General features: G+C 34.3%; 1 protein-coding gene across 1 annotated transcript in view; it reads left to right on the plus strand.

Moving 5' to 3' along the window:
• Window positions 1–14,063, plus strand: part of CSRNP3 (cysteine and serine rich nuclear protein 3) — a 179,967-nt gene that overhangs the window by 9,609 nt on the left and 156,295 nt on the right. Inside the window, exon 2 of the mRNA XM_031451575.2 lies at window positions 5,259–5,429. The gene's annotated coding sequence lies outside the window, so the exon portion shown is untranslated. The remainder of the gene's footprint in view (window positions 1–5,258; window positions 5,430–14,063) is intronic.

Here is a 14,063-nt window from a genome sequence, read left to right on the forward strand (position 1 = left end):
AGGCTGATTTCTTCTACATCTTGCTCTTCTGCTACTAAATTCTTGATAACTATCAATGCCCAGATCTCTCAACTCACCAATTTTCCATTTCTTCTTTGGGGATTTTCCTCCATTCTTTACAAAGTCTTTCCTACTTTCCCTCCATATTCCCAGGACCATTCAACCTACTTTGACTTTTATTCACCTTTATTCTGCATCCATCTCTGAATCCAACAGTCTGTCCCCACTCTTGTTCTAGTCTTTGCCAGTTAACCTTGGTAACCAACCCAAGCCCATGATTGTACCCTAGTTTCACAGAAGTGTCCTTGTCATGGGGGAATAAAAGGAACTTAAAAATATATACATGGTGTTAGAGGTTTACTATTTAATATATTGGGCTTTCTGGTGTCATAGTTTCATAATAATAAAATCAACCATTGGGTATTTTATTCTGTAAAAATTGCCTAATGACAACAAATATTTAAGTTCTTGAGAGAGATGCATATAAGCTCTAAACTATTATTTTTAGAAAAATAATATTCATCTGTAAGAAGGGCAATGTATCCATCATTCATAGTAGTTCTGACCTCAAAATAGCAAATTATATTTTTAACTTTAGATTCACTTAGTGACCTGTCTTAATTCAGTTTTTTCTCATTGTGTCATAAATTGAACATAAAATAATTTATTTTCTTCCCCTACTCTTAAAATTTCTTCTGTCTTTTGAATGAATTTGTATAAAAGCACTCAACTATTATTTTGAATATTTTAATTCAAAATCTGACTCATCTATTTGGCTGATACAATTTATAATTTATAAAAGTTTTCATATTAGGAACAGCATTTAAAAATTATATTATTTTGTATCCTTATCAAAAAGAATTACTAGATATAGGATCAGTAAGAATATAGTATTCCTGTTAGATAGACTAAGAAAATCTAAGTAGATTCCATTTTTTTGGACGTAGGAAACACAGGACCTTTAGGAGGTCCATTAAGAGACCCTGAATTAGAATTCTAAAACTTTTGACTTTTAACAAATATCATACATTTTTAGGTGCTAAAAAAATATAAATCAAGTTATCCATACTTGCCTCTGTTTCCTAACAGTTTCTTCCAGCCATATACTCTCAAAACAGCATTCTGTGTTACAGGGTGACTGAATATTGTTTAGGATTGCTCTCACTGGACTATGTAGAGGGCGCAAACTCAGTCAAGGACATTCATAATAACTGTTCTCCCTTCCCACCTATTACTGCAGACATCTGAATGGGGGCAGTGTCTTAGTCTCTCTCACAATTTAACTTCTCCTGCAAGATCTCTCTGTCTGTTGTCATGGAAATAATTGTAACATTGCAATTTTAGCACTACAACCAGAGCACACCACAGTAGAATCAAATTGGCAAACACAAAGTAGGATGAATCTATTTCTCCTCTCTTTCTCTCTCTGTCTGTCTGTCTCCAAGCATTTCTTATGCTTTGGGACCTTTTTTCCCATCCTTTCTTTGTGTTTATTCAGAATCTAATTACACAGTTCAGTCTCTCTTTAAATGGCTGTGCAAGTTTCTTCGAGGCTACCAGAACTAAAAGTATAGATGTGAGCAAATCCACACAAATTATTTATTTGATTTCATACCTGTTAAGGAAAAATTTCCAAATAGTTTCCTATAAATAATAAAAAAGCTACATCAACATTTTAAAAAATCTATCAACAGCTCTCTTTTTTTAGGAGATTTTCTGCAATTTTTTAAAAACCTCCATAAGTCACTTGAAGATAAGAAAGATTCTTCAATGGATTTCAAGCAAGGTCAACTCTGAGAGCCAGAGTCCTATAATTCTTGCAGTAATAAGTTGCGGTTATGGATTTTACTTCTTAAAAATCTTGAATAAGTAACTTTTAGGGAGAGTGGTGGATAAAATAGTTATTAACTCTTAACCTCCATTTTCCCACTAATAAGTAAATCTTTGATAGTGATCACCATCCATATAATGCCTCTTCTCTACCAAATTAAAAGAAATATTCCTTTAGAATAATAAAGGAAAGCTTACTTTGTCATTGTTAATTTGCAAAAGCTGTACCAGAAAGTGGTACGATGTATCAGAATTGGTCCTATTTGAAATCTAGCAGGTAAGGTGGTCCCACCATCATCAAATATTTGGTAAATTTAGAGACCAGAGACGGTTGTAGGTAAAATTAAGGAACCACATTGCTTTGGGAAGCATTTTGACCCTCCCTCCCCTTCTAACATCTTTCTGAATTCTTTCCCCTCAAAAGGAACCTACCTCTTCAGCCTGGTCAGGTTCTGATTTTAACTGTTCATCTGAGCTGCAAGTTCCTCCTTAATTTCCTTTCTTCTGTCAAATCTACCTTCACCATAGGCCCTCTGGTTTTCGCTTTTTTTTTTTTTTAAATGAAATAACAGGCAAATGAGTAGTCCTTTGAAAGTATAAGTCAGATCTCATCACTCCACTACTTAAGCCCTGCAGAAACCTCCATCTCACATAGAGTAGTCTCCAAAGTCCTTACAGGTTCTACACAATGTAGCCCCAGATACCTGTTTAACCTCGTTGCCTACTGTGCCCAGCCCAGGACCTGGGCACATGCCATTCCTTCTGCCTGGCCTGCTCTTCCCCAGGTGTCAAAACTGCTGGCTCCCTTACCTTCCCCTCTGTGACATTAGCTTACCAACTAATTCAAAATGCAATGTTCTCTGTCAGCGAACCTAGTAGTCACTGTATCACTGGGCTACTTATCTTTCTTCATAGCATTTATCTCCGCATGACATACTATCTATTTAATCTACTTATCTGTTTATTATTCGTCTACCCCTTCCCTTCAACAACACCCAGTAAGTGAGCACCATTAGAGGAAGGAATTTTTTTCTGTGTTGTTACTTTATCATTCTCCAGCATCTAAAATAGTCACTGGGTCATGATAGATGCTCAGTAGATGTTTACTGAGTAAATAATAAATGGCCCTTTAACAAAGTACAGAAGACAAACAGATCTCTTTTCTACAGGATGGCATAAATATCTGAATGAGGACACACAGATTCCCTTACTCAACAATTTGAACTGAGATGTACTAAAAGAATGAGACAACTGGTGTTTACTGTTGAGGCTTTCAGGATACAATGAAGTAGAAGATGTTCTGTCAGAAGCCAAGCCATATGCCAGCTGGGGAGACTAAGAAGCAGAAAATACAGAAACCAAGGAAGCCAGTCAGCAGAAAGACTTGGAGCAGATATGCCTCATGGAAGTATAGCTACCAAAATTGAGAAAGACCATGAGGTCACTGAGAGGTACAAAGAAAGTGGCCAGTCTTTTTAAGAAAGTTAAAGTGACTTTAACTTTTTAAAGTGAGATTTGTTCCTTATTATGAGATAGGATTGCCATGCTGAGGTTTGATGGCTTAAGATGTCACCTCTCCTTGGTAACATGTATTGTGCAAACAGTCTTTTGTAAAATAAGTTTGTTCCCCCAACTTATGTATCTCTAGCAAAGGCATTTTAGATGTTGTGTTGGGCTAATAGCGGGAAGAATGTTTTGATTCCTTAGTCTGTTAACTCTTCCAAGTGTCAGATCTGAGCCATTCTTCATCTGTCTCGTAGAGTCAACCCAAATGGGGCTTTAAATTACAATGTAATTTAAAAACCACTCCTTTAATTTTATAAACAATATTAATAAGGAAAAGGAGAATGAGGAATGTGAAAGCTAACAGTGTCAAGGAGTGCTTATGAATGTGAGTGGGACATTGACCAGATTTTAGAGTGGATTAAATTGGGAAAGCATGAGCTGAATGAAAAGCTCTGAACCTGGGTAGTGGCTTCTACCTTTGACCTGGGTGTGCATCTCCAGTTTGCCACAGTTCCCACTGCTTACCACCCACTATCTCCTTGATTGTAAGACCACTTGTTATTGTTCCTAGGCTATCATTTTCCTTAGGGTAGAGAAGTATTTCTTGATATATTTGGTACAAATAACAGTAGGCAAAAGAGAAGACTGAGATGACTACATGATTTTATTTTATCTGACCCTCTTTATCCATTGAGGGTAACTGCCATTGCAAGAACTTGTTTTCGCAACTGCAGATCACCTTAAGAGTGACTTTATGGCTATGAAGAAATTATTACTCTCAGAGGTCTAATGACTCATCTAAATTGACATTAACAAATTTTAAAAAATGCATCAGGCTACCTCTGCTGGCTTTCATTACCTTGTTGATACAAGGAATGAAGAGACCTAAATTAATATTTTATCCAATCTAAAAAAAAAAGACACAAATGAACTTTTTTTACAAAACAGAACCAGACTCACAGACATAGAATACAAACTTATAGTTACTGTGGGGGAAGAGGGTGGGAAGGGATAAATTGGGAGTTTGAGATTTGCGAATACTAACTACTATATGTAAAATAGATAAATAATGTCCTACTGTATAGCACAGGGAACTATACTCAATATCTTGTAGTAACCTATAATGGATAAGAATATGAAAAGGAATGTATGTATGTATATGTATGACTGAAATACTATGCTGTACACAAGAAATTGACACAACATTGTAAACTGACTATATTTCAGCAAAAAAAAAGAAAAAGAAAAAATTTTATCCAGCAAAAGGCGTAGGGACTGGTTTACCCTGTATAAAATCTTTTCAGCAAACCTCCGTGACATAGGACTCAAGTATTCCCTGTAGCTTTGCTGAACTGACTGGAAACATGATAAGATAGCTAAATTCTGTAGGTATAGCCATTCTTAGCAACCAATTTGATTTTTGACGGACAAAGAGCCCCAGGAAAGTAGATGCCTTTGTACCTGAGAAAAAAGAAACCCCAGGCAGGATAGACATGCCCTAATCAGTATGCCCTGGATATGACAGCATGCAAGTGAGTGATCTGTTTCGTTCTGAACCCTGGCTCTGGCAATGACAGCACATGATTTACTAGAACAAATCAAATAAATGCATTTGACTCCTGTTTTGACGTTTCAGAACCCTGAAGTGTATTTCCTTATGCAGCCCTCTGATTTCATTCTTAATTTTGACTTTTTTTCTTATAAAATACTGCTGTCAGAATGAGAATGCAAATAGCAATGAATCAGGGTAGAACTGTTTTCAGTGCTTTCAAACGTGATGGAAAGAATGATTTCTGCATGGATATGATAATCTGGTAGAGATGGGTCAAAAAATTACAACCCCCCCAAATGATGTGGAGACCTTGACTATGCAGTCAGTGGTGAAATGTTTCAATGCTCTGTTGCTCCCACTCCTGTTACAGGTGCATGTGACAGTGCTGCAGCGATGAGTGGAATTTTAAAGGGGAAGTTGGAAGAAATTGACGACTCCTCACCCTGCTCCTCTTTGCGGGAATCCGATGATGAAGTTTTTAGCTGTGACAGTGCTGCCAGTGTTGATAGTGTCAGTCCGTCCACTTCTTATCATTTCACTGGTGAGTATCTGAGGCTGTATTTCAGGTTGTACTCTAAATTGTGTTGTATGGTCAATTCTTGGAGTTTTTATCTTTATCCACTGGCTTATATCTGCATCCAAGCTTTTTATCATAGCAGACTTAATTTGCAAAACATGATACGAATAACCATTCTGCTTATTTAAGTCTCAGTAGTGTACTTCTGTTTTTCTGTAAAGAGAGTATCGGATCGGAAATGAGTCCAGTTGCAGGTAAGCAAACAGCAATTGAAGAAAATTTTGTATGTGTCTTCAGCTTTCTGAAATAGATCCATCTTTTCGAAATCCAATCATTTGAGCTCTTCTGAAAGTCTAATACTGGTCAGTGAATCGTGGAATATGTGCAGTGCTGAGCACAACGCATTCACTTCCTACGTGAGAAAATGTTTGTTTTTAAAAAATGCCCTTCTAAAATAAAAGCCTTGAAAGCTTTGAGATTCTATAGTTGTTTGGACACCAGTAAACTGCAGACCCAAGGCCAGGTTCATGCACTACAGAAAATACAGCTTTCTACATGTATTTACTTCTCCTAAGCAGTTAATGTGAAGAACATTATTTAACTTAGTGTAATATGTTTAAACTTAAAATTGTAGCCATTTCAAATTGTGTTCCTTGTAACAGATGCACATATGAAGATTTTGAAATAGGTGAATCTTTTCCAACGTCTCCATGTCCATTCAACCCCAATCATTAGGGGAAGAGAGATTTTCAAATTATTTTTTTAGATGATTTAACATCATGCAAAGCAAAACCAAAGTCAATAAAAGCACTATAAATTCACCCTCCCCTCATAGGATGATGGGTATAAACTTCCTTTTAAAGGTGCATTCATTAAGTAAACATAAAAATTTTCCAATACAAAAAAGGTTGTGTTTTTTTTTTCCACAATAGTATTTCCTAGCATTATTTTTCTAGGGCGTTTGTGTTTGGGAATTTTTTAACTCACCAAAACAGCCTTTTAAAATTCACACTAAAGTTTATATAATGTGATGTGACCCCCTCTAATTCCATTTTTAACCCTCCTCTCTCCCACCTCCGAGAATTCAGAAGTTTGTTTAGTATTCATAAATTCTCCCTCGTCTTTTTCAGAAGCGTTTAGAAAATAAAAGTAGGTATGATTTTATAAGTTTTTAGCATCTGCATTATTTATCTCTTGACTAAAGTAAAATTTATTGTTTATGAACTTGTACAAAGTATAAAAAAGTAAGAAGGAAAAAAGGAGCATTGGGAGAAGGGAAAAAACAATAGCTGTTTTGAGAATAAGATTAGTTACATAGGAAGGTTGTTGTCAGTCAATCAGTGGATTGGGGGGATAAGTTTTGTTGAAAATTTTTTGCCTCTGCCTCTAAGTGACTGTAGCCTTGTGGCAGGCACAAGCCTTGCTGTCACCCATGGTGCCTGGAAAAGCACTGGTGACAGTGAGAGTGAATGACGCTTAGACTTCTTTATTGAGTGAACAGATGAATTTTTAGACAATTTTTACACTATTTTGACAAGTAAAAGTTGTATACATTTAAGGCACATGTGATGTTTTGATATACATGTGCATTGTGAAATGATTACCACATTCAAGCTAATTAACATTTCCATCATCTCAAAGTTGCCTTTTATTCTTTTCTCTTTTTTTCAAGTATGCAGTACTTTATTTTTAAAATTTCAGGAAATTTTTTTTAAAACTGGAGAGAATGAGTCTATTGGATGTGCTTATCCTTAGAAAAGCAACAGTACACATTTAAATTCAAGACCCCCAGGAACACTCTATTAAATACCTTTTCTGCATACCTTGAGAGTTCTTCTTCCCTAATCCCCCAGCACAGAAGGAGCTGCCTAGTATTTCTCAACTTGTTTCTTTTTTGCCACTCCTGAAAAACACCATCAATCTAGACCCTGTTTCTTTGTGATCCACCTCCTCTAGTGCAGGGCAGCATTTTCCACACACCTGTGATTCTTTTTTTTCAAACCTCTGGCATGCTTACAACCTCCCTGGTGTCTGTGCTTCTCCTAAAGTTATAAATTGACTCTCCTAAAAAAATCAATTGCAGGACTTCTCTATGCAAGATGCCTATTGATTTCTATAGCTTGTGAGTTCACGAAGTACCTATAATGGCCATTTAAACACCATCAGGTCTTGCAATTGTGGCTCAAGATACTTTGCAGCTGAAAGTTATGTTCTGGTGGTTTAGAGGGGTTTGAAAAATTATAGATCAGGCACTTTTTGTGAGTACCTGATCAGTTCCCTGGATGGGTAAAAGTTTGAGTGGAGAGTGGTTTTATTTTGATAAAATGAGCTATCTGATAACTTTTGCTATCTGGTTATAACTTTTCTGTTTCATCACCATGGCAAGAGTCTGTGAAGGTGGAGATATCTGCTGTGCACAGAGGGGTCAGGCCAGTGAAGAAAGCAGCAGCAAAGCTTGATTAACTTTTTCAGCACTTTTCATTGTGAGTTTTCAAGGGTTTTGAGGAAAACATTTACTGATACTCCTCTATAAGGAAATGGTGATATGCATCATTGAACAACTTGTAACAGAATGTGTGATCAAAACTATGATTTGGGATAAACAGTGGGGAGGAGGGGTAAAAAAGAACAGAAGGAAAATGTGACCTCTGGGGTATTCCGGTTACTGTGGGCTATTCTCAGCCTGATCTCCAGTACAAAACATTACTATTTTGTAACGTTGAACAAATTGAGGAAGAAAATATTTTTAGTTTTTTTGAGAGGATCTAACGATCTTATACTTCAGAGTAAGACCAAAAAACTATAGTAAAGAATCAACCCTCATTTTGAATTCAAAGAATGTTAGAACTAGCATGGCCTTTGAAAACATCTAGACTGCCTCCCTTATTTTACGGATATGGAGACCACAGCCTAGGGAGAGTGCCTTAACAACAATCCAGATGTGAGCTAGTGGCAGAGGACTTTATTGTAGATCCCTAGAGGACTGACCTTTACTCGACTGTGCTGCTCTCTGATGGGTCTGTTACATCACTGACTACCAAGCAGAGGGAACCAAATCATTAAGCGAAAGACATGGCTGTATCTTTTGTGCCAGCTTCTCTTAGAAACAGAATGAGTATTTTTTGGTGAAGGTAATTGGCATCTCATCTCCTGTTTGCCACCCCCCCCCCCTTTTCTTCGTTGGTTTCCAATGAAAGTTCAAATATCTCCTGGTATTATAATGCCAGTGATGAATTTATAAATAAATTCAATGAGCCTAGAGAAATAGTGGACCAAGAATTCAATTGAGTGTGAATGAACAATTTCTCCTTCTCTTTCTGTAAGTAAGTGACAGGGCAGACTGTTGAGTCTTTGCTTGTATGTCCCTGACATTGATGGAAATATCTTAACTGCAAACATGTTGTTTTACATTTACATGAAGGAAATTGGTTTGTCTTGGTGACATAATGCTTCTTGTGACTTAATGCTTCTTGTGATAATGTGAAAATGTTACGATGAAAAGTAGGTGAGATGCAGTATACACTGTGCATCACCAACGGCAGCTAACAAATAGAGAATTATTTCATTTACTTTAGAAGCAAAACCTTTGTACGTTCCACTTTTGCCAGAAGGGTGAAAGGGCATCCTGGATCCCCTGGAAAAAGAAAATGATAATGATATCTTTCCAACCCTTGAACTCCAGGACCCTACGTTACTTATTCAATAATTCAAGACTTCAGGAAACCCTCTTAACTTGTATTTCAATGAGACTCAGTCACAGCTTCTGACTGAATGCAGTAATTATATTCCATTTCACTGGCTAGGTACAGAATTAGCTTTTATGTTTGCTTGTTTGTTTTAAGCCCTGGAAAGCTTAACTTAAATTTTGACTTTAAATGTAAGAGCACAATCAGAATGAATTTCAAATAAAATTTTATATATTGGTATCATAATGAACCTAGAAAAACAGCACATCGCCTGTGGTTTAAACTCTTACTTAGCTACCACAAAAAATTATATACAAAGGTAGTTCTGGTGGTGTTCACGTTACTATTCCTTACATCATTCAAGGCCTAAGTCCCTATTAGCATGAGATCCAAAATACATCATAGGAAATCTTCCAGTTTCCCACATCTCTTATTAATTCAGAATGTCTATAGCTGGAGTTGTTATTGTAGTTATATTTCATAAAGTACAAGAATGAAAGTTTCTATTAGATATTAAAGATACCATCTTTATATCAGTGATCAGAATATTATCATCTGACAATGTAATTTTTTACAAACATTTCTTCTAGTCTCTGCATTTTATAAATTTCTTGGTAAGAATCATATCCGTACTTTGGGGTCATCTAGAAGTGTTCATGGACAATAAAGAGATGATTACCCAACTGCAAAATACTGTGACTCGAAAAACGGATCCAAATGAATTTAGGTGATTAAAATTCTGCTAACCCTTTTCAAAGTGCCATAACTTTTTGGCTTTGGTTTGAATACCAGAGGTTGACTGGCTTTATACTCGTTGTTTATGATGGTGATGATAAAATCATAGTGCCTGAAGCAAATGTCCTTGTGTTTCTCAGAAGATTTTAAAATTCATCATGCAAATAAGGCAATCTGATGCTCTCTGACAGCTCGAGGGAAGTATATTTGTGTGCATGTGAATGTAAAAAAAAATTAAACCTGGTTCGGCTGAAGAAAAAAAAAAAAGCCAGTTGGTGCTGTTTCTGAATTGGCTGCAATATTTAACCATTTCACTTTGGAAGGTATGTGTTTGTACTCTGAAAATGTTACTTCTTTTTTGTCTGAAGCATTTGGGAATAAACTGGGAATGTTTTAGGGCCACAGAATTGTACCATATGTTTTATACGTTCAGCTACAGTGATCTGGCATGAACTGGAATAGTTAAATGTCTCAAATTTACTGAATTCCACTGATAGTCAGATTAAGGTTTAAAGTACGCTTTTTAAATGTAATGAAGAAAGAGCAATTGTAATAAATATAACAAAACATAAATATTTGATTTTTAACCAAAGATCAACACATAAAAACTAGAAAGGTGTTTTCTTTTAATGATATTTAATTTTTAGGTAGGAAAGTATTTGTAGTGAGTTAAAATTAAAGTGGACACTCAATTTGTTGCATTTGGTTTTATCTTATCTCATAAATATAATAATGGAGCAGTAATAAAGATTGATTTATATAAATTATAGCTCTAGGAATTTGAATGAAGTATTATGAAACTTGATTTATATAATAAATTATTAAATCACTTGAAGATCCTAATGGATATGTGCAGTAATCTTAGCATGGCAAAAAACAAAAACAAAAAACTCAAACCAAATTCTATTAAAATGATTTCCAAAGCACTGTGAAAGCTGGTGAAGATTGCTGCACCAAGTGCTAAAAGCACTAGATATTTCTGGCTGAAATACATTAGTGTGTCCCATTAATTGTGCTGTTGTGGAGACTGAAATGCAATCAATGCTATATATTTTTACGCCATGATTGGATGATAGTGGTAATAAAAATATACATATTTTGGTTTTAAATCATATTAATGAAATTACTTTTAAATATTCACAATTAAGGATACTTTATATGTTTCATCTTTAAATGTGCTCTGATGCCTATAATTTCTACATTTAAAAAAGCGTGTATATTTTGAATCTTAACAATGCCAGAGTTTGGGGTATTTAATTCTGCCTTTGAGAAACCTGGCTTGGAAGAAATAAGGATTATTAATTTTAAACGTAGTTAATTTTTTTAACTTAGCCTGTTCTATTTCATAATTTCCCCAGAGGTGTTGTCCATTATCTTCTTGCTATGTCAGATCTGACTTTCTGCTGTTTGCTGTTTCTATGACAACCATCACCTTGGCTTGGAGAGAGTAGTACAAATTTCAGATATATATATATATACACATACAATTTCAGATATGCGTGCACACACACACACAAACACACACGCACTTTAATAACTTTTCATTTACCAAAAGAATTGATGATTAGGCTGACAGTTGTGGTGGTTATTAACCAGTACTAAAATTAAATGCTAAGCTAAGATCATGGCTACATAAGACATATATAATGTATGATATATACATTTGGCCTAGATTTCTTAAAAGAATCTGCATAAGCTAGAGGAGCCGCAAAAGAAAACCGAGGGAATAAACTTGACAAAATTTATGGACACTAATAAAGAAGCATATATTTTTAAAAAGACACCTCAACATGAGATAAACAAATGTTTTGATGAAAAATTAAAGAATGAATGAAATCCAGGAAATCTAGGTTAAAGAGCCTAAATAAGCACTGCTATTTTCAACAGAACAGCTCTTACTTTTTTAGCATTCACTAGGTTTGCAGCTAGAATATGAAAATGGCTAAAATTTATAATTACAATTATTTTAGTCTCCTTAATGGTAGGGAATGGGTCCTATATTTCCCTCACATTACTTAATGTTAATAATTGTAACAGCAAGCTTTTATTAAACATTTTATCATTTTTCAGGCATTGTGCTAGATGTTTTAAACAAATCATTTTATTTGATTCTTGTAACACTAAGTCCTAAATAAGTTTATTTTTGATTGGTGTGTTCATTACTTTTTTATGAAAAAGATATGTCTTAATTGATCAGATGATTTTTGTTATCTTAAACATGACATGAGTGAACTGAAATAGGCTAATTGTATAGAAATTAATTAAGATTGTTGGATACAATTAGGGTCTCCTTCAATAGGTACAGACCCATAAGAAAAATGTTTTCATGTCAGATGTTCATGAAATTTCCAACTTAAGCATATAATATTGCCAGTACAAATGAAATAACTTCCAGACTCCTAACATAGTTTTAAATTTATTAGTAAGTTAGAATTCGATGATCTAAAATTAGAACATTGAAATATTTTGAATCAATATATTTAACATTCATTTATTACTTTAAAAAAGCTTAAAAATTTAGCTTTAAAGATTATTTTGCAGCATTTTTTTCTTATGGTGAAAAGTTATACAGAACCTATATACTACGCAATTGGTTAAATAATCTATGGAAAGCCCGTACAATAGATTATCATGTAGCCATTAAAAACAGTTGAACAAATGTATCTATTGACATGAAAATATATTCGTATTAATAAATAATTCACATTAATTGTACAAGTTTGTATTAGTTTCATGCCATTTGTGAAATCTTACACATGAGGTATTAATGTAATAATATCCAGAAGCAAAAAGAGAAACACATATTTTTTATACAAACATAGAAATCCTTAAGAAAAGCTTTCTCTGAAAGTGGAATTATGGGTAAGTTTTATTATCTATAAATTTCTTAGTATTTCACAATATCTATATAGTCTCTATTTTCATATATTTCAGCCTAAGAAGACTTATTGTGTTCATTCATTTCAATAGTGTTCTAGAATTTTTCACTAGTATAATTGCTGCTGTTATAACACGCTTGTAGATCAATTTTTCCCTAAAGATGGAAATTATAGTTCGAACGGTATCATTTTAATTGCCCTCCAGAAAGCTTTACCGATTTATATTCTAGTAATTGAAGTAGTTGAGTGCCTATTTCCCCAGTGTCTTGCCAAACTAACTAGGTATTCTCTCTCTCTCTCTCTCTCTGTGTATGTGTGTGCATACCTGTATACATACATACATACATACGAATAGGCCTGGCCAATTTTGTAGGTAAAAACTGATACCCCTTTAGTGCTTTAACTTGAATTTCTCTGAATACTAGGAAGCTAATTATTTATGTATTTATTTATTTACCCTTTTTTTGTGTGTATAAACTGTCTATTGTGGTTCTTTTTTATTGTGATTTTCTCTTTCACTGTTTTATAATATTAAGGATTATTTAATTAACATGTATGCAATAATATTCTAACTTTTTTGTCATTTGTTTTTTAACTGTGTTTATGTTTGCCATAGAAATATGTTTATGTGGTCAAATATATCATGGAATTGGCCTTTAGAAAATGTTTAGGCAGACCTCTGCTCCCAAGATTAATTGCATACAAATAATCTCTTCTAGAACTTTCATAAATTTCTAATATATATTTAAATCTTGAGACCATTTGAAAATTACATTGGGATATTGTGTGAAAAAGGAAGATAATTGTCCAGTTTTCCTAAAATCATGTACTGAATAATACAATATTTGCTATTGATTTGAAATTCTTTTCTTATCTTGAACCAAATTCTCGTATACAATAAGATCAGCATCTGTGGTTTTCTTTCTATTTCATCATCTGGATGATTATTCCTAACCTAACAACGGTGTTATGTTATGACTTTCAAGTAAGTTTTATTATCTTACATAGGTGTTCTCAATTTGCCCTAACGCACTACTATAAACAGAAACACAATACACTACCATATTGTTTAAAGACTCTGTAAGTTATTCTCACATGATTGTTATTTGAATTTTAGAGGAGTATTGTCAAGCTACCAAACAAACCATTGCTATGCCATTGGAATTACATTAAATTTATGAGTTAATTTGGTCCATAAGGCAAACTGACATCTTTACAATTCCGTTCCAGGAATGCCAGATATCTTTCCACATTTAACTTTTATATTACCCACAGTAGAGTTTTGTGCTTTTCTTCTTGGCAGTGCATTTTTTCTTGCTGAGTCTCTAAGTTTTTAAAATACTTTTGTGCCTCTGACG

Source organism: Camelus dromedarius, chromosome 4 (genome assembly GCF_036321535.1).
Source record: "Camelus dromedarius isolate mCamDro1 chromosome 4, mCamDro1.pat, whole genome shotgun sequence".
Taxonomy (NCBI): Eukaryota; Metazoa; Chordata; class Mammalia; order Artiodactyla; family Camelidae; genus Camelus; species Camelus dromedarius.